Source organism: Triticum aestivum, chromosome 1D (genome assembly GCF_018294505.1).
Source record: "Triticum aestivum cultivar Chinese Spring chromosome 1D, IWGSC CS RefSeq v2.1, whole genome shotgun sequence".
NCBI lineage: Eukaryota > Viridiplantae > Streptophyta > Magnoliopsida > Poales > Poaceae > Triticum > Triticum aestivum.
The window spans coordinates 185,412,654-185,439,389 of NC_057796.1; the positions used below are offsets into that span (position 1 = coordinate 185,412,654).

Consider the following 26,736-nt stretch of genomic DNA (forward strand, 5'->3'; position numbering starts at 1 on the left):
TTCTTTGTGAGCATTTTCATAAATCATAACCTAGCTAAAAGGCATTAAAGAAAAGCGCTCGTTGGGAGACAACCCAATATTTATCCTTATTGTTTTTGTGTGTTTACATGATTAAGCTACTGTATTAATCATGTTTTGTATATTTTCTTTCAGTAAAGTGCTAAGTAAGCCTTTAGGATGATTGTTGAATTGATGTTGTGCAGAAACAAAAACTTTTGTGTCCAGTGTTAGAATTGTCATTCTATAATGGAACGTGATCAATTGCTGAAAGTTTTACATGGTACTTCCATAGAAATATTCTATGTTACCTTAATTTGTTAGAATTTTTGTAGTTACAGGAGTGTGGATAATAATTCATCGTTTACAGACTGTTCTGTTTTTGACAAATTATGTTTTGTTTTGGTAGTTTGCTTGTTTTGGAGTTTCCATGGCCTATATTGGGTGATATAAATTGTGGAAATGATAGAATACAATAGACATTATGTGGGAACAATTATGAATCTTGTCTTGACAGTACCTAAGTGCATGCTTTATTTTTATTATACTAACGCATCTCACGAAGTTCTGTTAAGTTTATGTGATTGACGTTTTCAAGTTTTAGGTGAGATGATGATAGAAGGAGAAGAAGGAGTGGCAAGACCCTAAGCATGGGGATGCCCAAGGCACCCCCAAGGTAATATTCAAGTAAGACTCAAGCGTCTAAGCTTGGGGATGCCCCGGAAGGCATCTCCTTTTCGTCTTCAACACTATCTGTAACCTCACTTGGAACTATATTTTAATTCTTCACATAATATGAGTTTTGTTTGGAGCATCATATGCTTTTATTTGGGATTTTCTTGATATTATTCATAATCATGCTCTGTATTTCAATAAAAAGTGTCAAGTATAGCCTTTACCATGCTAGGTTTGCAAGTTTATGAGTTGTTGTTTGAAAACAGGAAGTTTTCTATTATGTCCTGAATATTCCTAAATAGTCAGTGCATGATTAAATCTTGAAATTTTTACACCGTAAGCATGCATGAGTTCTCTGTAACATCGTAATTTTTTGGAATATTTGGACTTAAATAAGCAAGAAGTTTTATTCATCCCATACAAATTGTTCTGTTTAGGCAGATTACCGTTATATTTGCATTGTTTGCATATATTTGCTTTTTTAATGTTTCTATTAATGGATAGGAGTAATAAATATGAAGAGACAATTAGTATGCGATGTTTAATTGTAATTTTAGTAAACTATAGTAGAGAATGTTAAGGTTTTGAATTTAATTATACTAACTTATCTCACAAGTTCTCGTTAAGTTTTGTGTCGATGAACTTTTTAGACTTACGAAAAACTGTGACATGAGAGGAATCTAGGAGACACAAGAGCTAAATCTTGGTGATTCCCAAGGCTCCCCAAGTTAATATTCCAAGAAGTCTCAAGCATGTAAGTTTGGGGATGCCCGGGTAGGCATCCCACCTCTCTTCATCAATAACTATCGGTTAGTCTCGGTTGAGCCTATGTTTTTATTTGTTCACATGATATGTGCTATTCTTGGAGTGTCCTTTTATTTTTGTTTTTGTTTGGTGTTGATATAATCCTTGCATATGAAATTTTCATTTGGAGAGAGTCTTTACATAGCTACTTATTTAATTAGCCACTCTTCGTTCTTCACTTATATCTTTTGGAGTAGTTTGTCATTCACTCTTGTGCTTCACTTATATCCTAAGAGTAAATTGTTGAAATGAATTGGATATCATAAATATGAAATTATACATGTTCCATATGCTTAGTAATAGTTTCACATTGGGTTTAGAAAGTGAACTTACTGAAATTTGACAAGCACAATATTGGCCATACAAGCAATTCATGAAACATTAGTATAAGGGAAATTTCACATACAAATATATTATCTTGGACATATTTTATGATTATGATTACCCATTCATTATTTTTAAACTTGATCAAATAAGTTGAAGTTGGACAAGGAAGACAACCTAATGAGTTACGTTTGGGTATATTTGCATAGAAGTTATATTGTTATGGATCCTCCAACATGTGGTGCTTGCTTATAATCTTTGCTAGCCAAAAAATTATGTACAAAGTGGGAATACTCCTTGTGCATCCAAAATCCTTGAGCCAAGTTTCTTCTATAAGTGTCCACCATACCTACCTATATACGGTATTACCCTGTAACACCCCCAATGTCATGCTACAGTAACCCACAGTGATTAAAGCTGGTCGTTTTGCTAAACAATGCTTGATCAACTTCGATTCAAATATCATTCGAAATTCCACTTTGAAATGAAATTCAATTTGCAAGTGAAATATGGAGTTGCACCAAAGTTGCTGCAAAATAGTTCATCATTTAGCCAAAATTCCATGACGTTTAATTGTTAAGGAAAACAACATCACCTAAGAGCTAAGATGGACTGTAGCAATTATTACAATGCAATTTCAGCATTTTAAAGTGCTATTTTATTTGTGAAAAATGCAAATGGATTCCTCTGGCCTCCAAACTTTTTGTGACACTGCCTAAAATGCAAACTATTTAATAGGCTAAGTCCCACATTTTTCTCGGCCCTTTTGGTTACCCTAAATAATCATTTTCTATCTCTGTTATTAAATAAAAGAGGAAAACAGGAAATGAGAAAAATGGAAAGAAACCTCGTGTTCACTTAAGCCCGGTACTTACACTGTACCAGGCCCAGCCCACCTAGCCGGCCTTTTATCCTACCTCGGAGGGGAGAGGCAGAGACCAGGGCGTGGCGCCCATCCACCCACCATGGTCGCCGTGTCGGCCATCCCACGGCCTGTGGGAGGATAAGAGCAACCCCGGGGCGCGCTAGATCAAAACCCTAATCCCCATCTCGCTCAGTGTCCCCTCGATACCCTTCGCAACCCCCCTCCTCTCTCGCTCGATTCAAGCTTGTGAGCTTGCGCGGTGACCGCTGCCTCACCATCGTTGACACGGCCGCCGACCTCTCGGTTGTGCAGGAGCACGTCCAGGAGGTCCGCCGCGGCCGGATTCGTCCGTTCTGGGAACCAGCTCAAGCCGGGATGCCCCCTCCATGACGCCTACATCATCTTCGTCCATCTCGGCCGTCGCATCTCGCATCACCACTGCCGCTGCTCCAAACCGTCCCCGGCCTCCCCGACCTCGCCACCGAGCTCGCTGTGAGCTCCTCCCCCAAACCCCCCTTCTTAATTCCCGCCTCGATTCGTTGCCGTAGCCGCCGTCTCCGAACTCGTCCGAGCTCCCGCGTACGCGTACGTGCGTGCTTGAGCCACCGCTCCTACTGCATTTTCACTGCTGCTCCTGCTGCTGCACTGCTGCTCCCTGGCCGCGCCCTCGCAGCTACCCGCGCCCGCGCACGCCTGTGCTCACCGCAGCTGCCGTTGCCGTTGCTACCTGCTAGCTGTTGCATGCTGCTGCCCGCACCATGCCCTGCGCGCGCCCCAGCCGAACCGGCCCCGCGCACACGCGCGCGCCTGCCTGCTTGCACGTAGCCACAGGCTGCTGCACCTAGCCGCCACCCATACGAGCCCTTTTGGCCATGATGTTGTGCGCTCATGCGCGTGTATGCCCAACCATGGGCATGGACGCATGGTTGTGCCTCTGGCCAGCCCGTTTAATTAGAGTAGGATTAGTATTTGTTTAGTTTAGTGTTTATTTAGTTTAGCTAGGGCTAATTCAGCCTATGCCATGTGGGACCGTAGCTTAGTTAACTCCATTAATTTAATCCAATTAAAAGTAAGTCCATGACATGTGGGCCACACCACCTCCTGTTGACTAGTCAAGTTGACTGGGTCAACCCAACTATCTGGTCCCACCTGTAAGCCTGTGTGGCTAGCCATAGTTGGGTACACATAGCAGTTTTGCTATTAATTTTGAATTATTAATAAAATCCACAAAAACTTTAAAACTTTGAAAATTCGTAGAAAATAATCCATAGCTCGGATGAAAATGTTTTTTACCTATCAGATGCCTCTAACTATCTGAACATGGAACATTCCCCCTCCGGTCATCTGTCTGATACAGGTCTGGAACCGGGAAAACATTCCCGGTTGAATTCCCCCTTCACCTATTCGTGTAGACATACGTTAGTTCACACCCAACACGTCATATTACCTTGTTTTGCTTTATGATGCTTTGTTTGCTTTATATTTATTGTTTCTTCCCCATCTTCTCTCCCGTAGACCCCCAGACCGATGTTGCCCCTGTGATCGACTACGTCTCCGATGACCCTTCTTCCTTTGCAGCACAGCTTCCAGGCAAGCCCCCCCTTTTTGATCATCCCGATATCGCCCATTCCATTCTCTCATGCTTGCATTAGATTTTGCTAATGTAATTGATTGCTCCTATTCTATGAAGGAAATATGCCCTAGAGGCAATAATAAAGTTGTTATTTATATTTCCTTATATCATGATAAATGTTTATTATTCATGCTAGAATTGTATTAACCGGAAACTTAGTACATGTGTGAATACATAGACAAACAGAGTGTCACTAGTATGCCTCTACTTGACTAGCTCATTAATCAAAGATGGTTAAGTTTCCTAGCCCTGGACAAGAGTTGTCATTTGATGAACGGGATCACATCATTAGAGAATGATGTGATTGACTTGACCCATCTGTTAGCTTAGCACTATGATCGTTTAGTTTATTGCTATTGCTTTCTTCATAACCTATACATGTTCCTATGACTATGAGATTATGCAACTCCCGAATACCGGAGGAACACCTTATGTGCTATCAAACATCACAACATAACTGGGTGACTATAAAGATGCTCTACAGGTGTCTCTGATGGTGTTTGTTGAGTTGGCATAGATCGAGATTATGTAACACCCTGGTAGTTAAGCTATAGTAAACACACACTAATGGCGTCATGTCATCGCAATTAATTATCTAAAATCTCACTTTGATCCAAACCGAATTCAAATTCAACTTTAAAATAAAGTCAAATTATTATTTCTTCAAGTGGCAAAACAAAAATGTTCGCTGAGTTGAAAATATTCACTAGCTAATTATAATGTTGGAGCTAAAAATTTTCCAAATATAAAAAAATGCCTCTGGATAAGAAACAGTACCAACACAGCCCACTTTAAGTCATTTTCGTTTAGAACAAAATGCAAACAAATTCTAATAGCCCCCAAACTTTTTGGGGTAGTCCATACATTGCCAAACATTTTTGTGGCAGGTATCATGTTCAACAAAATTCATTTGGTATAGAAATGAACTGCAAAACAGGAGCAATAAAAAGTAAAAGAAAACAATACTAAAGCCTACTGTGCTACTAGGCCTAATTAAACTACAGTGCAGCCCAACCCACGCACCCCAGCCTTTTGGTCCTCCTCTCGCTACAGGAGGAGGCCGAGGCACCATGGCCGCAAGCGCTCGACACCGCGCACTGCAGCACCGCGGGAGGATAAGGCTGCCACCGCGACCCCTCGGGCGACCCCCCGAGATATTTTCCTCCCTCGCTCGCCCCTCTCCTCGCATCCATCGATCGCTCCCCACCTTCCGGAGCGCCTCCGTCGCTGTCGCACCATCGGTTCCACCATGGCCACCGGCGTCCCCCTGCGTCCCCGGGTTGTCCAAGGGCCACGTCTGCTACGACCTCGTCTTTTGCACCAAGCAGTCGGAGCCAGGGAGTTCTACGTCGACCGGATCAACTACGTCGTCCATCTCGGGCTCCGGCGCACGCCACCATCGATCTGCACCGCTTCTGCCCGCATATGCTTCCCCGAGCTCACGTTGACCTCACTGTGAGCCCCGCCCGCACCTCTGCATCCTTTTGTGCTCGAGCCCAAGCTTATGCGTGCCGACCATCGTCGCCCGTAGTGTGTAGTCTCGCCGCCGCACACCTTTCTGTTGTCCGTGGCCTCGCGCCTGCTGCCGCCGCTGCCTTCAGCTGCTCTTGTTGTTCCTCACTGCAGGCCGCGGCCGCCCACGTACGCGTTCCCCTGCAGCTCGCCCCGCCGAGCCCACGCCCGTGGCGGCTCGCCGACCGCGCCCCGCTACCGCCCCGACCTCATCCGCCTCCGCCCACCGCGACGGTGGCTGCTCCCACCGTGCCCCCAGCTCGCGCCAGCCGAGCCCCAACGTGCGCGCCCGCAGCCGCTGCTCCCTGCGCGCTGCCGTGATTGCTCTTGCCGCTGCTTGGCCACTAGCTGCTGTTGTTTTAGCTGCTGCTAGCGCTCCTAGCTACTGCTGTGTGCTGCCCTGCTGCTGATGCTCTATCCTTGCTGTTGCTCTGCTTGCTACCATGACCACCGTGCTGCCGCTGCTCTATGCTTCTAAGCTACGGCTGTTGCTCTTGTGTTGCGTTGCGGCCGCCTACAGCTCCTAGCTGGCCATGGAGCTCGTGCTCCTTGAGCACAGCCGTGGTTAGGCCACTGGAAGTGGCCGGCCTTGTTTAATTAGACTAGGTCTAATTAGGACCAATTAGGACTAGTTTAGTAGCACTAATTTAGTACTACTAGTTTAGTCTGTAGAGTAACTGACATGTGGCCCCCTAGTTTAAATTAATATAGACAATAATCTACCCCTATGACACTTACATGTGGGTCCATTGACCCTGTTACCAGTCAACGTTGACTGGTCAACTACCGCTGACTGGACCCTCCACTGGTACAAACTCTTGGGTACATTTCTATGTACCTATAGCAGTTTAGAATTAATATATTTTCGAATTAAATTAAATCCAGTAAATTAGAAAATCATATAAAATAATCCGTAACTCGGATGAAAATACTTTGTACATGGAAGTTGCTCAGAACGACGAGACGAATCCGGATACGCACCCGTTCGTCCGCCACACCTTCCTAGCATAGCAAACACGCAACTTTCCCCCTCCGGTTCATCTGTCCGAAAACGCGAAACACCGGGGATACTTTCCTTGATGTTTCCCCCCTTCGCCAGTATCGCCTAGTACTGCGTTAGGTCACCCCTAGCACCGCGTATTGCCATGTTATGCTTTGATTGCTCTGTTATTTATTGTGTTCCCCCTCCGTTACTTCTTTCCGGTAGACCCCGAGACCGCTGCCGGTACCCCTGTGATCGGCTACATCGACGACGAACCCTTCTCTTGCCAGAGCAACCAGGCAAGCCCCCCCCCACTTGATCACCAGATATCGCCTATTCTTCTCTATACTGCTTGCATTAGAGTAGTGTAGCATGTTACTGCTTTCGGTTAATCCTATTCTGTTGCATAGCCTGTCATTGTTGCTACAGTTGTTACCCTTACCTGCTATCCTACTGCTTAGTATAGGATGCTAGTGTTCCATCAGTGGCCCTACACTCTTGTCCGTCTGCCATGCTATACTACTGGGCCGTGATCACTTTGGGAGGTGATCACGGGTATATACTATATACTTTATATACATGACACATGTGGTGACTAAAGTCGGGTCAGCTTGTTGAGTACCCGCAAGTGATTCTGATGAGGGGGCTGAAAGGACAGGTGGCTCCATCCCGGTAGAGGTGGGCCTGGGTTCCTGACGGCCCCCGACTGTTACTTTGTGGCGGAGCGACAGGGCAGGTTGAGACTACCTAGGAGAGAGGTGGGCCTGGCCCTGGTCGGCGTTCGCGGATATTTAACACGGTTAAAGAGATCTTGGTATTTGATCTGAGTCTGGCCATTTGGTCTATACGCACTAACCAACTACGCGGGAATAGTTATGGGCACTCGGCGTCATGGTATCAGCCGAAGCTCTTTTTGACGTCAGCGACTGAGTGGCCCGCGCCGCATTGGACCGTAAGCTCGCGCTTGTATTAAGGGGGCTAGGTCTGCTTCCGGCCGCGTACGCAACGTGCAGGTGTGCAATGGGCGATGGGCCCAGACCCCTGCGTGCATAGGATTTAGACCGGCGTGCTGACCTCTCTGTTGAGCCTAGGTGGGGCTGCGACGTGTTGATCTTCCAAGGCCAGGCATGATCCAGGAAAGTGTGCCCGACCAAATGGGATCGAGTGTGTTGGGTTATGTGGTGCACCCCTGCAGGGAAGTTTATCTATTCGAATAGCCGTGATCTTCGGTAACAGGACGACTTGGAGTTGTACCTTGACCTTATGACAACTAGAACTGGATACTTAATAAAACACACCCTTCCAAGTGCCAGATATAACCCGGTGATCGCTCTCTAACAGGGCAACGAGGGGAGGATCGCCGGGTAGGATTATGCTATGCGATGATACTTGGCGAACTTACCATCTACTCTCTTCTACATGCTGCAAGATGGAGGTGGCCAGAAGCGTAGCCTTCGACAGGACTAGCTATCCCCCTCTTATTCTGGCATTCTGCAGTTCAGTCCATCGATATTGCCCCTTTACACAGATACCCATGCATATGTAGTGTAGCTCCTTGCTTGCGAGTACTTTGGATGAGTACTCACGATTGCTCTTCTCCCTCTTTTCCCCCTTTCCCTTCTACCTGGTTGTCGCAACCAGATGCTGGAGCCCAGGAGCCAGACGCCACCGTCGATGACGACTCTTACTACACTGGAGGTGCCTACTACTACGTGCAGGCCGCTGACGACGACCAGGAGTAGTTTAGGAGGATCCCAGGCAGGAGGCCTGCGCCTCTTTCGATCCGTATCCCAGTTTGTGCTAGCCATCTTATGGCAGCCTCTTTACTTATGTCTGTACACAGATATTGTTGCTTCCGCTGACTCGTCTATGATCGAGCACTTGTATTCGAGCCCTCGAGGCCCCTGGCTTGTATTATGATGCTTGTATGACTTATTTTATTTTTAGAGTTGTGTTGTGATATCTTCCCGTGAGTCCCTGATCTTGATCGTACACGTTTGCGTGTATGATTAGTGTACGATTGAATCGGGGGCGTCACAATGAGCATCCAGGTTCCGCTATTGGTTATTGACCGGAGATGAGTCTCGGTCATGTCTACATAGTTCTCGAATCCGTAGGGTCTGCACGCTTAACGTTCGATGACGATCGGTATTATGAGTTTATGTGTTTTGATGTACCGAAGGTTGTTCGGAGTCCCGGATGTGATCACGGACATGACAAGGAGTCTCGAAATGGTTGAGACATAAAGATCGATATATTGGAAGGCTATGTTTGGACATCGGAATGGTTCCGGGTGAGTTCGGGCATTTACTGGAGTACCGGGGGGTTACCGGAACCCCCAGGGGAGTTAATGGGCCTTAATGGGCCATGGTGGAAAAGAGGAGGAGGCGGCCAAGGTGGGGGCGCCCCCCCCCCCAAGCCCAATCCGAATTGGGAGGGGGGTCGGCCCCCTTTCCTTCTCTCCCTCTCCCTCTTCCTTCTTCTCCTACTCCAACTAGGGAAGGGGGAAAACCTACTCCTACTGGCAGTAGGACTCCCCCCTTGGGCGTGCCATGAGAGGGCCGGCCCTCCCCTCCTCCACTCCTTTATATACGGGGAGGGGGGCACCCCATAGACACACAAGTTGATTGTTTAGCCGTGTGCGGTGCCCCATCCATAGATTTCCACCTCGGTCATATCGCTGTAGTGCTTAAGCGAAGCCCTGCGACGGTAACTTCATCATCACCGTCGTCACGCCGTCGTGCTGACAAAACTCTCCCTCGACCTCAGCTGGATCTAGATTTCGTGGGACGTCACCGAGCTGAACGTGTGCGGATCACGGAGGTGCCGTACCTTCGGTGCTAGGATTGGTCGGATCGTGAAGACGTACGACTACATCAACCGCGTTGTCATAACGCTTCCACTTTCGGTCTATGAGGGTACGTAGACAACACTCTCCCCTCTCGTTGCTATGCATCACCTAGATAGATCTTGCGTGATCGTAGGAAATATTTTTAAATTGCCGCGTTCCCCAACAGTGGCATCCGAGCCAGGTCTATGCTTAGATGTTATATGCACGAGTAGAACACAAAGAGTTGTGGGCGAAAATAGTCATACTGCTTACCAGCATGTCATACTTTGATTCAGCGATATTGTTGGATGAAGCGGCTCAGACCGACATTACGCGTACGCTTACGTGAGACTGGTTCTATCGACGTGCTTCACACAGAGGTGGCTAGTGGGTGTCTGTTTCTCCAACTTTAGTTGAAACGAGTGTGACTACGCCCGGTCCTTGTTGAAGGTTAAAACAGCAAACTTGATGAAAAATCGTTGTAGTTTTGATGCGTAGGTAAGAACGGTTCTTGCTAAGCCCATAGCAGCCACGTAAAACTTGCAACAACAAAGTAGAGGACGTCTAACTTGTTTTTGCAGGGCATGTTGTGATGTGATATGGTCAAGATGTGATTATATAAATTGTTGTATGAGATGATCATGTTTTGTAACACAGTTATCGGCAACTGGCAGGAGCCATATGGTTGTCGCTTTATTGTATGAAATGCAATCGCCATGTAACTGATTTACTTTATCACTAAGCGGCAGCGATAGTCGTAGAAGCAATAGTTGGTGAGACGACAACGATGCTTCGATGGAGATCAAGGTGTCAAGCCGGTGACGATGGTGATCATGATAGTGCTTTGGAGATGGAGATCAAAGGCACAAGATGATGATGGCCATATCATATCACTTATATTGATTGCATGTGATGTTTATCCTTTATGCATCTTATTTATCTTAGTACGACGGTAGCATTATAGGATGATCTCTCACTAAATTTCAAGGTATAAGTGTTCTCCCTGAGCATGCACCGTTGCTACAGTTCGTCCTGCCGAGAGACACCACGTGATGATCGGGTGTGATAAGCTCTACGTTCACATACAACGGGTGCAAGCCGGTTTTGCACATGCAGAATACTCGGGTTAAACTTGACGAGCCTAGCATATGCAGATATGGCCTCGGAACACTGAGGCCCAAAGGTCGAGCGTGAATCATATAGTAGATATGATCAACATAGTGATGTACACCATTGAAAACTACTCCATCTCACGTGATGATCGGACATGGTTTAGTTGATATGGATCACGTGATCACTTAGATGATTAGAGGGATGTCTATCCAAGTGGGAGTTATTAAGTAATATGATTAATTGAACTTTAATTTATCAGGAACTTAGTACCTGATAGTATTAATTGAACTTTAATTTATCAAGACCCGCTGCAGGAGCAACGCCGGACGTTGTGAACGCCTGGCAGAGCAAAGCTGATGACTACTCAATAGTTCAGTGTGCCATGCTTTACGGCTTAGAACCGGGACTTCAACGATGTTTTGAACGTCATGGAGCATATGAGATGTTCCAGGAGTTGAAGTTAATATTTCAAGCAAATGCCCGGATTGAGAGATATGAAGTCTCCAATAAGTTCTACAGCTACAAAATGGAGGAGAATAGTTCTGTCAGTGAGCATATACTTAGAATGTCTGGGTACCACAATCACTTGACTCAGCTGGGAGTTAATCTTCCAGTTGATAGTGTCATTGACAGAGTTCTTCAATCACTGCCACCAAGCTACAATATTAGCTTCGTGATGAACTATAATATGCCAGGGATGGATAAGACGATTCCTGAGCTCTTCGCAATGCTAAAGGTTGCGGAGGTAGAAATCAAGAAGGAGCATCAAGTGTTGATGGTCAACAAGACCACCGGTTTCAAGAAAAAGGGTAAAGGGAAGAAGGGGAACTTCAAGAAGAACAGCAAGCAAGTTGCTGCTCAAGTGAAGAAGCCCAAAGCCTGAGACTGAGTGCTTCTACTGCAAAGGACTGGTCACTCGAAGCGGAACTGCCCCAAGTATTTGGCGGAGAAGAAGGATGGCAAAGTGAAAGGTATATTTGATATACATGTTATTGATGTGTACCTTACTAATGCTCGCAGTAGCGCCTGGGTATTTGATACTGGTTCTGTTGCTAATATTTGCAACTCGAAACAGGGGCTATGGATTAAGCGAAGATTGGCTAAGGAAGAGGTGATGATGCACGTGGGAAATGGTTCCAAAGTCGATGTGATCGCCGTCGGCACGCTACCTCTACATCTACCTTTGGGATTAGTTTTAGACCTGAATAACACGTTAAGCATGAACATTATATTTGGATCTTGTTTGATGTGAGACGGTTATTCATTTAAATCAAAGAATAATGGTAGTTCTATTTATATGAAAAATATCTTTTATGGTCATGCACCCTTGATGAGTGGTCTATTTTTACTAAATATTGATAGTAGTGATACACATGTTCATAGTATTAAAGCCAAAAGATATAAGTTTAATAATGATAGTGCAACTTATTTGTGGCACTGCCGTTTAGGTCATATTGGTGTAAAGCGCATGAAGAAACTCCATGCTAATGGGCTTTTGGAATCACTTGATTATGAATCACTTGATGCTTGCGAACCATGCCTCATGGGCAAGATGACTAAGACTCCGTTCTCCGGAACAATGGAGCGAGCAACAGACTTATTGGAAATAATACATACTGATGTATGCGGTCCGATGAGTGTTGATGCTCGCGGCGGGTATCGTTATTTTCTGACCTTCACAGATGATTTGAGCAAATATGGGTATATCTACTTGATGAAACATAAGTCTAAAACATTTGAAAAGTTCAAAGAATTTCAGAGTGAAGTGGAAAATCATCGTAACAAGAAAATAAAGTTTCTACGATCTGATCATGGAGGAGAATATTTGAGTTACGAGTTTGCTCTTCATTTGAAACAATGTGGAATAGTTTCGCAACTCACGCCACCCGGAACACCACAGCATAATGGTGTGTCCGAACGTCGTAATCGTACTTTATTAGATATGGTGCGATCTATGATGTCTCTTACTGATACCGCTATCATTTTGGGGTTATGCTTTAGAGACGGCTGCATTCACGTTAAATAGGGCACTATCTAAATCAGTTGAGACGACACCATATGAACTGTGGTTTGGCAAGAAACCCAAGTTGTCGTTTCTTAAAGTTTGGGGCTGCGATGCTTATGTGAAAAAGCTTCAACCTGATAAGCTCGAAACCAAATCGGAGAAATGTGCCTTCATAGGATATCCAAAGGAGACTGTTGGGTACACTTTCTATCACAGATCCGAAGGCAAGATATTTGTTGCTAAGAATGGATCCTTTCTAGAGAAGGAGTTTCTCTCGAAAGAAGTGAGTGGGAGGAAAGTGGAACTTGATGAGGTAATTGTACCTGCTCCCTTATTGGAAAATAGTTCATCACAGAAATCAGTTCCAGTGATTCCTCCACCAGTAAGTGAGGAAGCTAATGATGATGATCATGAAACTTCTGATCAAGTTACTACCGAACCTCATAGGTCAACCAGAGTAAGATTTGCACCAGAGTGGTACGGTAATCATGTTCTGGAGATCATGTTACTTGACCATGACGAACCTACGAACTATGAGGAAGCAATGACGAGCCCAGATTTCGCGAAATGGCTTGAGGCCATGAAATCTGAGATGGGATCCATGTATGAGAACAAAGTGTGGACTTTGGTTGACTTGCCCGATGATCGGCAAGCCATAGAGAATAAATGGATCTTCAAGAAGAAGACTGACGCTGACGGTAATATTACTGTCTACAAAGCTCGACTTGTTGCGAAAGGTTTTCGACAAGTTCAAGGAGTTGACTACGATGAGACCTTCTCACCTGTAGCGATGCTTAAGTCCGTCCGAATCATGTTAGCAATTGCCGCATTTTATGATTATCAAATTTGGCAAATGGATGTCAAAACTGCATTCCTTAATGGATATCTTAAAGAAGAGTTGTATATGATGCAACCAGAAGGTTTTGTCGATCCAAAAGGTGCTAACAAAGTGTGCAAGCTCCAGTGATCCATTTATGGACTGGTGCAAGCCTCTCGGAGTTGGAATATACGCTTTGATAGTGTGATCAAAGCATATGGTTTTATACAGACTTTTGGAGAAGCCTGTATTTACAAGAAAGTGAGTGGGAGCTCTGTAGCATTTCTGATATTATATGTGGATGACATATTGTTGATCGGAAATGATACCGAATTTCTGAATAGCATAAAAGGATACTTGAATAAGAATTTTTCAATGAAAGACCTCGGTGAAGCTGCTTATATATTGGGCATCAAGATCTATAGAGATAGATCAAGACGCTTAATTGGACTTTCACAAAGCACATACCTTGATAAAGTTTTGAAGAAGTTCAAAATGGATCAAGCAAAGAAAGGGTTCTTGCCTGTGTTACAAGGTGTGAAGTTGAGTCCGACTCAATGCCCGACCACTGCAGAAGATAGAGAGAAAATGAAAGTCATTCCCTATGCTTCAGCCATAGGTTCTATAATGTATGCAATGCTATGTACCAGACCTGATGTGTGCCTTGCTATTAGTTTAGCAGGGAGGTACCAAAGTAATCCAGGAGTGGATCACTGGACAGTGGTCAAGAACATCCTGAAATACCTGAAAAGGACTAAGGATATATTTCTCGTTTATGGAGGTGACAAAGAGCTCGTCGTAAACGGTTACGTCGATGCAAGCTTTGACACTGATCCGGATGACTCTAAGTCACAAACCGGATACGTATTTCTATTGAATGGTGGAGCTGTCAGTTGGTGCAGTTCCAAGCAATGCGTCATGGCGGGATCTACGTGTGAAGCGGAGTACATAGCTGCTTCGGAAGCAGCAAATGAAGGAGTCTGGATGAAGGAGTTCATATCCGATCTAGGTGTCATACCTAGTGCATCGGGTCCAATGAAAATCTTTTGTGACAATACTGGTGCGATTGCCTTGGCAAAGGAATCTAGATTTCACAAGAGAACCAAGCACATCAAGAGACACTTCAATTCCATCTGCGATCAAGTCAAGGAGGGAGACATAGAGATTTGCAAAATACATACGGATCTGAATGTTGCAGACCCGTTAACTAAGCCTCTCTAACGAGCAAAACATGATCAGCACCAAGACTCCATGAGTGTTAGAATCATTACAATGTAATCTAGATTATTGACTCTGATGCAAGTGGGAGGCTGAAGGAAATATGCCCTAGAGGCAATAATAAAGTTGTTATTTATATTTCTTTATATCATGATAAATGTTTATTATTCATGCTAGAATTGTATTAACCGGAAACTTAGTACATGTGTGAATACATAGACAAACAGAGTGTCACTAGTATGCCTCTACTTGACTAGCTCGTTAATTAAAGATGGTTAAGTTTCCTAGCCCTGGACAAGAGTTGCCATTTGATGAACGGGATCACATCATTAGAGAATGATGTGATTGACTTGACCCATCCATTAGCTTAGCACTATGATCGTTTAGTTTATTGCTATTGCTTTCTTCATAACCTATACATGTTCCTATGACTATGAGATTATGCAACTCCCAAATACCGGAGGAACACCTTGTGTGCTATCAAACTTCACAACGTAACCGGATGACTATAAAGATGCTCTACAGGTGTCTCCAATGGTGTTTGTTGAGTTGGCATAGATCGAGATTAGGATTTGTCACTCCGATTGTCGGAGAGGTATCTCTGGGCCCTCTTGGTAATGCACATCACTATAAGCCTTGCAAGAAATGTGACTAATGAGTTAGCCATGTGATGATGCATTACAGAACGAGTAAAGAGACTTGTCGGTAACAAGATTGAACTAGGTATTGAGATACCGACGATCGAATCTCGGGCAAGTAACATAACGATGACAAAGGGAACAACGTATGTTGTTATGCGGTTTGACCGATAAAGATCTTTGTAGAATATGTAGGAACCAATATGAGCATCCAGGTTCTGCTATTGGTTATTGACCAGAGATGAGTCTCGGTCATGTCTACATAGTTCTTGAACCCGTAGGGTCCGCACGCTTAACGTTCGATGACGATCGGTATTATGAGTTTATGTGTTTTGATGTACAAAAGGTTTTTCGGAGTCCCAGATGTGATCACGGACATGACGAGGAGTCTCGAAATGGTCGATACATAAAGACCGATATATTGGAAGGCTATGTTTGGACATCGGAATGGTTTCGGGTGAGTTCGGGCATTTACCGAAGTACCGGGGGTTACCGGAACCCCCCGGGGAGTTAATGGGCCTTAATGGGCCATGGTGGAAAAGAGGAGGAGGCGGCCAAGGTGGGGGCGCCCCCCCAGCCCAATCCGAATTTGGATGGGGGTCGGCCCCCCTTTCCTTCTCTCCCTCTCCCTCTTCCTTCTCCTACTCCAACTAGGGAGGGGGGAAACCTACTCCTACTGGGAGTAGGACTCCCCCTCCCTTGGGCGCGCCATGAGAGGGCCGACCCTCTCCTCCTCCACTCCTTTATATACGGGGAGGGGGGGCACCCCATAGACACACAAGTTGATTGTTTAGCCGTGTGCGGTGCCCCCCTCCACAGATTTCCACCTCGATCATATCGTTGTAGTGCTTAAGCGAAGCCCTGTGACGGTAACTTCATCATCACCGTCATCATGTCGTCGTGCTGACGGAACTCTCCCTCGACCTCAGCTGGATCTAGAGTTCGTGGGACGTCACCGAGCTGAACATGTGCAGATCATGGAGGTGCCATACCTTCGGTGCTAGGATCGGTCGGATCGTGAAGACGTACGACTACATCAACCATGTTGTCATAACACTTCTGCTTTCGGTCTACGTGGGTACGTAGACAACACTCTCCCCTCTCGTTGTTATGCATCACCTAGATAGATCTTGCGTGATCGTAGGATTTTTTTTGAAATTACTGTGTTCCCCAACATTCTGATGCATAGCCTGCTTTTGTACCCGTTGTTGTATCTTACCTGCTTATCCTAAACTGCTTAGTAGGCTGGTTAGAGATCCATAAGTGACCCCACCCTGTCCCAGTTACTCATTTGGTTTCACCAAATCCCCCTGGGATCCCTTCATTTTCCCCGGGCCGACAAACCACGGACAGAATAAACGCCGGAATTCTCACTATCGCGTTTGGACGCCCACGAGAAAGGGGTACCCCCGGCCTTTCCCCGGGAAGGCTCCCACGAGTGCAGACGTCGGGGAGGAAACCCTCACTTGTTCTATCTCGCACTCGTGAACGACTGGCGTCGGCGACTGGAAGACCTCCTCCGTCAATCGCTCCGGTCTCCTCCGTCCACCGCTCCTGCCTCCTCCGTCCGGCGGCTGCGATGCCCCCTGCCCTCCTCCCTTCGACGCTCTGCCCCTCCAGATGGGGCGTCGGGACCGGGGTCGCCATCCTACTACTTCCCGGATCTCGTCTCCGCCCCCAAGATCTTCACCTTCCGATGACGACGACGACCAGGAGATCATGCTCCTCTTTGTCCAAGGTTATCCTCTCCTCTTCCTCTTCCACCCACCATTTTTTCCTTCCCTGCTACACGCACTAATGAGCGCCTGTATAGATCCAAGAGCCTCCTCTCCTGTTTGAGTTTTGTATCACAAGAACCAATACCGAAGAACACCCATCGTTTGCAGTAGTGTTTCTACCTAACTATCCTGACCTCACAAGTGAGCACAACCACATCTACCTCCTTGTGATGCTAATATACACACAATGTTCTACTACCTCCGTCTAGGTGAATAAGTCATTCGCGTAGTTCTAGGTCATCGATTTGAGGAATTAAATATGTGTTATATGTCATGAAAAGTATATCACTAGATTTCTACACGAATGTAGTTTCTAAATATATATTTTTGTCACATATAATACATATTTAGATAGTTAAATCGTTGACCTAGAACTACGCGAATGACTTATTCACCGAGACGGAGGTAGTAGTATATTTCTAAAGGGGACTACTCTGCCTGTACTAGCTTTGTCCTAATTTTAACTTAGAATCTTTAGGATAACCTGAAGTATGCTTGTCTTGCTTATACTAACGGCGTAGCATAAACGTACCAGTTATTGGAATTCAATTGCGTTGATGAAAGTAGCATTAGTATCATGGTAACTGTTCAGTTTAAAATTACTCTCATTCAAGTTCTTCCCTTTTGTACCAAGATATGGAACCAAGGTTTGAGCATATGTAATCTTGATAATTGGCCTTCGGTTTAAACTCTATGGACCCAAGGGGACATTCACTCCATTATCTCTGTCCATTTTACACTTTTTGCGTATGCCATGGAGTTGATCTATTGTTGTCTTAACTTCAAGCTTTATTTGTAAAAAGTATGTTAGTGGCAAACTAATTAAAAGATGAAACCATGTGCTATTAAGATTTTGAGTTTTCCTGCAGATTATTCAAAGAGAGAACAACATCTTATTATGTTTGGATCTGTTTGTTTGCGAAAGATGCATATAAATAAGAATATGTGCTTATATATATTTTGACTTCTGAATTGATATTATCTTTTTGTAAAGAATTTTGACTTATGATGTGATTGCAGCAAAGCCAATTGATAGTATTATCGATGCAGTGCTGTTAAGTCATCAATTACTAATTTACCATTAGAAAATGGCCTTTACTGATTGAAGGAAAAAATTGCTACCAAGGAGAAAACATAAGGTATGTAATTTTGAAGTACCAATTTAGAGGTGCAGTTTTGTGTTTACTTCCATTGGGCATTTTACAATTTGTTCATGAATTTGCACATGCTAACTCATAAGCAGAGGAATATCTTGTGGAGAAAACAGAGGGTGTATACAAATGAGTTCATGCTCTTGTCAGTTTTTCGTTGGGGAATTATCTTGTGTTTTTGTGTGAATGCATCTCTACAGCTTTAGCTCCTTATGTCCACCATGTCGGCGCTGGCGGCATTGAACATGTCGACGATGGGGGCAGTGCCATCCTTGACGATTCAGTTTAGGATCCCCCACTTGGCGGCGTCCTTGGTGCTGTAGCTCTCTTTCGGGTTCAGCCCGCAGCCGATGGAGACGACCATGAACTTGCCGTATGTTGGAATAAACCCAAGTCTGCACCTAGTATATTTCTCTGCCATGGTAGGCCCTTCTGTTTTGCTGCCATGCAGTGTTTTTAGCTAGTGTCTAGTTTTCAGTTTCAGTCTTTCTTGAGTCAATCTGTTAGCGAGTTTAGCTAGAGTAGTTAGTCGCCAGGAGTGATTCTGGCGTCCACTCTGATCGCTTGTGGGATGGAATTTTTCTCAGTTGTAGCTCATTTTTCATTAGCTGATACCTTCAGTTATCGTATACCGATGTCTTTCTCTGAGCCCGTTTTTCAGTTGCAGCTCTGAATAAATTCAGTGAATTTAGTTTCATGATGAGATTATACAAAGCGAAGCAGTTGGTCAGTAGTAATCCTTTAAACATTATACAATATCGAGGAGAAAAGCTCTGACGAGCTTGTCATTCAGTGCCGTCTGGTGCATATTATTCTGAACATTATACAATATTACAGTTGGAATAGTGTTTATACAATCAAAAAGCTCTGAAGGCTATTTTCAAACTAGTTTCAGTCTAACATTCGTTTCTTGCGAAATGATGGCTTTCATGCCGTGGTCATCTAGGAATTAAAGAGAACAATATTATACATATAAGAACACAAATAGGTGTGTGCTTATTATGTTTGCATCTATTTCATTGGGAACATGGATATAAATAAATATATGTGCTTATATATAGTTTAAAATTTATATTGTATAGTGACTACGTTGTTGTTTTTTGCTTTGCAGGTTCCTAAAGCTAGCCAATGAAAATGTTCAAAGAAGTTGATCTTGGAAGTTTCAGTAGTGACTATCCCAGCAGCAACACATTTTGGCATGGATGATTTACACAGATACATGTTGATAATGGAACCAAATGATTATTCTTGCTGGATTTCTACCTTAGTTAACATTTCTGCTGTTAAACCATGATTAGCACACTAAATTTATTCGCAGTGCCGCTATTTGTGCAACTGAACATGTATAACTTATGGTCAGCGTGTTGATGTGCATTGAAGTGTTTTTTTTACTGATTATGCTTGTTTCGTGTTTTTCTGTTTTTTACTTGTCATTCCTGAAGTTTGCAATGAAATTAGAGAAAAAATTAGTTACTTTTGAACTAACATAATATTTTCGTAAAAAACGGTGTTATTTTTCATGGCTTTTTAATATTATAATGTTTTCTAAGAAATTTGATAATTTTCTGACAATTTTCTGAACGGGATTCCCTCCCCTCCCCCTCATCTCCAAACTCACGTGGGGGGTCTCCCCGTGGTGGGAGAGGGATCCCCTATGGCCATGGAAAATCCCCCTCGTGGGATTACTACCCTGTGATACTTTCCCTTCCAACCAAATGAGGCCTGGGAGTAGGACTTCCCCCCACCCCCCCGGCGCGCCATGAGAGGGCCGGCCCTCCACTCCTTTATATATAGGGAGGGGGGCACCACATAGACACACAAGTTGATTGTTTAGCCGTGTGCGGTGCCTCCTTCCACAGATTTTCATCTCGGTCATATCGTTGTAGTGCTTAAGCGAAGCCCTGCGACGGTAACTTCATCATGCCGTCATGCTGACAAAACTCTCCCTTGACCTCAGCTGGATCTAGAGTTCATGGGACATCACCGAGCTGAACGTGTGCAGATCGCGGAGGTGCCGTACCTTCGGTGCTAGGATCGGTCGGATCGTGAAGACGTACGACTACATGAACCGCGTTGTCATAACGCTTCCGCTTTCGGTCTACGAGGGTACGTAGACAACACTCCCCCTTCTCGTTGTTATGCATCACCTAGATAGATCTTGCGTGATCGTAGGAATTTTTTTGAAAGTACTGTGTTCCCCAACATTCTGATGCATAGCCTGCTTTTGTACCTGTTGTTGTACCTTACCTGCTTGTCCCAAACTTCTTAGTAGGCCGGTTAGAGATCCATCAGTGACCCTCACCTTGTCCCAGTTGCCCCGCTTTATGTTCGATGACTCGATCAACGTGATCGACGTCCAAGCCCCGACACCGCACATCACCCCCCTTAGTTGTACGACTCTGCAGAGTTACTATCGAGTGTCGAGGGTGATACCTCATCAGCACTTCTGATGTTAACCTTGTAGTGTAGCTATTTGGTCGTGGTCATTGAGGGTGATTCCTCATTAACCACTTCCGATATGACTCTGTCGTGCAACCCCTCAAGTGTGAACCTCGAGGGTGGTTCCTCCTATGTTCACCTTGATGATTACATCGAGTGGAATCCACCGAGGGTGATTCCTCGGGGTTTCCCCCTGGTGTTTGGACACACGGATACTAGGACTTTACAACTGTTACTTGGAAAGGCGAGTCGACCCTGAGGGGTACCCGCGAGTGATGTGGAGACGGGTTGACCTGGAGGGTACCCGAGAGTTGAATACGAGGCGTGGCCGGGCATTCTTAGCCCTTGCCGCAAGTCCTCGAGATGGGGCGACGGGGTCGCATCTTTCGTGAGTCTCTGCTCGTGACCGCACTACCAGCACACTAACGGTTTGGATATTTGATCCGAGGGGCCTCTGTCCTGAAAGCACTAACCATCACGTGGGCATAGTATGGGCGTTCTGCGTCGTATGCATCAGCCGAAGCTTAATAGATGTCATGCGAATAAGCGGCGCACGCCGGATTGGACTGCGTAAGCACCTGCTTTTTTAAGGAGGTAGCTAGGTCTGCTCACCGGCCGCCCACGCAACATGCAGGAATTCCCGGGGCGATGGCCCAAGACCCCTGGGGGCATAGGTTTAGTCCGGCGTGCTGACCTCTCTATTAAGCCTAGGTCGGGTTGCGGCGTATCGTTTGGCCGAGGCCAGGCATGACCCAGGAAAGTGTGTCCGGCCGGAGTTAATCGAGCGTGGTGGGTAAGTTGGTGCACCCTGCAGGGAACAAACCATCTATCGATTGCCTGTCCTACGGTAACGGACACTCGGAGTTGTATCCCGATCGATACAACTAGAACTTGATGCTGAGGCATGTAATGGAAATGATGGCTCCGGGATTGTTTTTTCGCAGGGAGTCGAGGAAGTGATCTCTGCGCGAGGTTACTACATACTTACTAATATTATAATATGACACTCTTATCTCTTCTGATGCTGCAAGATGCTTGGAGCTGCTTGAAGATGCTAGTCTTCGATAGGCTAGGCTTTCCCCTTCTCTTCTGGCATTCTGCAGTTCAGTCCACAGATACTACCTATTTTTTTGACACCGATACATATGTAGTGTAGATCCTTGCTTGCGAGTACTTTGGATGAGTACTCACGGTTGCTTTGCTCCCTCTTTTCCCCTTTTCCATTCTTCTCGGATGTCGCAACCAGATGGTGGAGCCCAGGATCCAGACGCCACCGCCGACAACTACTACTACCCCGAGGGTGCCTACTGTTACCTGATGGACGCCGGCGACCAGGAGTAGTTAGGAGGCTCCCAGGCAGGAGGCCTTGCCTTTTCGATCGTTGTTGCTTTTGTGCTAGCCCTCTTAAGGCAAACTTGTTTAACTCATGTCTGTACTCAGATAATGTTGCTTCCGTTGACTCGTTTGTTTTCGAGCTTATGTATTTGAGCCCTCGAGGCCCCTGGCTTGTAATATAAAGCTTGTATTATTTTAATTTTTGTCTAGAGTTGTGTTGTGATATCTTCCTGTGAGTCCTTGATCTTGATCGTACATATATGCGTGTATGATTAGTGTACGATTGAATCGGGGGCGTCACAAGTTGGTCTCAGAGTCGACTGCCTGTAGGATCCACCTTTCCAACTCCTTGGCCGAAGTTGAGTCTAGTCGTCCAAAACTGTTTTACTAACTTGGCTGTGTGGCTTACGGGCCCACGTCGCCATTGGGTGGTATTAGGATCTTTTGTTCCTCGTCTATACTCTCGGACTCTGATCTCTCGTCTATTCGGGTTAAACATTTTACTAACTCTATTTCTAGGTTCTCGTAACTACTTCCTCCCGGAGAGCCACTTCATTCCAGATGATCGCCTGCTTCCTCAGAAGCCTTCGAAGATACTCTGCGATGTTCGCTCGAGAACTTGTGCTCATCGCTTTTGTGATTCCCTTCCACCGTCAACCCCAATGGAAAACCACATACACTTGCCATTCATACAATCTTTCCTCGTTGCTCTTGTTATTACAAGATGCCCCGAAATTCTCTTTTGTTCCGAGAATCCTTTGAGCCTACTGCCTTGCAGTTCCTTGCCACATGAATACCCCCCTATGGATAATTCCTCACACTTACCGAGTATCCGCTCATCCCTAGTTGTTCACGTGTTTCACAAAATTCTTTGAAATACTATCCGGTCTTCTGATAATCCTCTGCCAGCTAATGCTCTGCAAATACTTGTCTGCTTGTATTATGGTTAATTCCATATGTCTAGCAATATTCACTAAAATCCTTTGTGATCGACATTTTGATCCCGTTGATTCAACATGTGTGTGAATGCACGCAACCATAAGTTATTCCCTGAAAATTGTTCTTCAGGCTCAGACGTCATTCCGAACATGTGCTGGTTCTCGGCAATCAAATCTTGAGTGATTGCCCATCTAATTCTGTTCAACTTACTACTGTTTTGATCAGAGCGTCTACTTCTGATCTTCTAATTTGGAAATCATAATTCCTTTGTATTTAAGCTTTGAAATTATCCAGATATTTCTACAATCCGATGCCTTTGCACGATTTATTCTTCTGGTTGAGCATCGATAGTCACATCAGATTCTTTGTGGTCCGCCATATCCTTTGGTGAATTATTATCTGACCGTTCCTGCCTATTCTCAAATCCTTGAGTTCTTTCCCTGATACATAATGCCTTTGGTAAAATTGTATCCTCTCTTTTTGTCAACCATGCTCTGCTGTCGAGCTTGTATTAATTACTCCTGAAGTTCGTGGTATATGTTCCTAAGATGCCCCAATGGGTTGAACCTATGCCTTCCCTAATCTGTGTGAACCCGAGAGTTTTCACGAATCATACTCTTATGGTATTTTGCTAGATAAAATTTCAATATTACAACTTCTTCGAAAACAAGAAGTGAATGAAAGGTTATGCATTGGAGAAGTGGGAGTCGACCTTGAACTTTATGTTCATGCCCATGGGCACGATGTGGAACTTATCATGGAAGCTTTTCGTAATAATAATAATAATAATCCCCTTGTTATAAATTCATCTTGTATCTAGGCCTCGTCCTTTCAACCGTGGTTCCGACCATGATTTTTTTTCTTTGATCCCATTTCTCGGACAAGTTAAAGCGCTTGCCTTCTTCAGATCAATACGCCTACCTAACCTCTATTCTGCTCTACCTTCGAGTATTACCCTCTGGTCTCTCGAGAATATCAAAGGGTTGCGTTGCTTCCTATGAGTCTTCTTCTAGTATTGCTTCTAATCGATTTCAAATTCCCCGGGTTCTGAGTTATTAATCACTCGAAACCACCGATAAGTGAATCGATTCCGCACTCCGATTCTATAAACTCTAAGTAATTTTCGTTGCTTACGAGTTTAATAGTCCTTCAAGTCATTCCTAGCCCGATCGGCTATATCATTATTGTGCTAAATTTTAACCTTTGCTACCTGGTCCTTCTCCCCGGAGCACAATTTTCGACGATGAGCTAAGCCTATGTCGATCTTCCTCGTCATATCATTTCGCCTTGAAAAGCAGGCTTGATTTCGAGTTTGTGTCGTATCCGTGGTTCCAATAAACTTTCGCTTCATCATTCCTTTGACTTGATGTCATCTCCAATCGATTACATCTTCATGAAATCTCTCGACAAATGTGTCATGATCATCATCAACATTCTAAGCTCTTCCAGGATATCAATCGAATTCAGGATGAGAAATACCATCCTAGCCCCTCGATGATTTGTGTTATCATCGACAACATTCTTGCCTTCCCCCCAACACAAACTTGTTCGTATAATTTTGGAAATACATCCTTTTTGACATGTCGATGGATTGCTGCTGAACCCATCGGCCACATCCTCATCTTTTTCCTGATAAAATTGCATGAAGTGTTCTAGAAAATTCCCGATGGATCCTTTGTGTTCTCAAGGTCCGACCTTTACCTAATGACCATGTCAATGCTATCTCAAAGCATGTTTATGGTACTCCGATCTTCAATAAGAACATTTGAAACACAATGCTATATTTTTTCTTTATCAATTATCCTAACACCGTTGTATGGGTAATGTCATGAAATTCCTCTCCCCTTACCTAAATGGTTTTATACTTTCTATCATGTCATGGGTATCATGCTTTGCTTGTCCTTGAGAAGGATATACCCCTGAAATATGTGTTTAAACACATTTTCCTCTCCATTGTTCTGTTTAATATGATAGTCACATTTTTCTTTCGTTGGTTTGTTTAACCTCTCTTATAAATTATATGATCTAAGAAGTAATAATACCCTGCTTAAGTAAGCACCTCGGTGTACAACTCTGTCAGTAAAACCCTGTTACAATTGTTGATGACATTCGGGGAACTACCGATGGATGAGAACTTTGCCTATTGGTCCGCCTCATTTCAACGAGCAGGGAAAATGGTTCTCTTCGTCCCTCGCCCTTGGTACCAATGTTGTTGCCAACATAACTGACAGGTTATCCTTTGACATGCCTTGCTATCATGACCGTGCAAGATGTCACTGCTCGTCATACTCTTAACCCACATGGTGGGCCCATAACCCACAGTTCCACATGATCGAAACCTGACTCTCCTATACATCCCTGTTTTCGAAAATTGTTCCTCGCACTTGGCTTCACATGTAAATCACGAGCCACATTCCTAGCGATCTATTCTGGTATCAGACACAATACCTACTCCCATTGCTCTGAACCCCTTTCACCCTCTGTTTCAGGCAATGAACGATTGCCTACCCGGTTGAAGCTTCTTATTGCACCTCCTTACCTTGCTCTCGATGTCTTTCTTGAATTTTGACTCGAGAGGTGCCTCTATGTCACGTTCACTGAGATAGCCCCCACGTACCTATCATGTGTTGAGCTCCGTCCTTCCCGAGTCTCCCCCCTTACTCCACCCCTTAAATCTCGGGACGAGATTTCTTGTAGTGGAGGAGATTTGTAACACCCCCAGTGTCATGCCACAGTAACCCCCTGTGATTAAAGCTGATCATTTTGCTAAACAATGCTTGATCAACTTCGATTCAAATATCATTTGAAATTCCACTTTGAAATGAAATTCAATTTGCAAGTGAAATATGGAGTTGCACCAAAGTTGCTGCAAAATAGTTCATCATTTAGCCAAAATTCCATAATGTTTAATTGTTAAGGAAAACAACATCACCTAAGAGCTAAGATGGACAGTAGCAATTATTACAATGCAATTTCAGCATTTTAAAGTGCTATTTTATTTGTGAAAAATGCAAATGGATTCCTCTGGCCTCCAAACTTTTTGTGACACTGCCTAAAATGCAAACTATTTAATAGGCTAAGTCCCACATTTTTCTCGGCCCTTTTGGTTACCCTAAATAATCATTTTCTATCTCTGTTATTAAATAAAAGAGGAAAACAGGAAATGAGAAAAATGGAAAGAAACCTCGTGTTCACTTAAGCCCAGTACTTACACTATACCAGGCCCAGCCCACCTGGCTAGCCTTTTCTCCTACCTCGCAGGGGAGAGGCAGAGACCAGGGCGTGGCGCCCATCCGCCTACCATGGTCGCCATGTCGGCCATCCCACGGCCCGTGGGAGGATAAGGGCAACCCAGGGGCGCGCTAGATCAAAACCCTAATCCCCATATCGCTCAGTGTCCCCTCGATCCCCTTCACACCCCCTCCTCTCTGGCTCGATTCAAGCTTGTGAGCCCGTGTGGTGACCGCTGCCTCGCCATCGTTGACACGGCTGCCGACCTCTCCGGTGTGCAGGAGCACGTCCAGGAGGTCCGCCGCGGCCGGATTCGTCCGTTCTGGGAACCAGCTCAAGCCGGGATGCCCCCTACATGACGCCTGCATCGTCTTCGTCCGTCTCGGCCGTCACATATCGCATCACCATTGCCGCTGCTCCGAGCCGTCCCCGGCCTCTCTGACCTCGCCA

General features: G+C 44.9%; 1 long non-coding RNA gene across 1 annotated transcript; it reads left to right on the forward strand.

Moving 5' to 3' along the window:
* The first annotated feature begins 16,781 nt into the window (after positions 1-16,781).
* LOC123180896 (uncharacterized) lies at positions 16,782-19,759 on the forward strand. The gene is made up of 2 exons (XR_006491380.1): positions 16,782-18,764; positions 19,454-19,759. It is a non-coding gene; the product is annotated as an uncharacterized lncRNA (long non-coding RNA).
* The last annotated feature ends 6,977 nt before the right edge of the window (positions 19,760-26,736 follow it).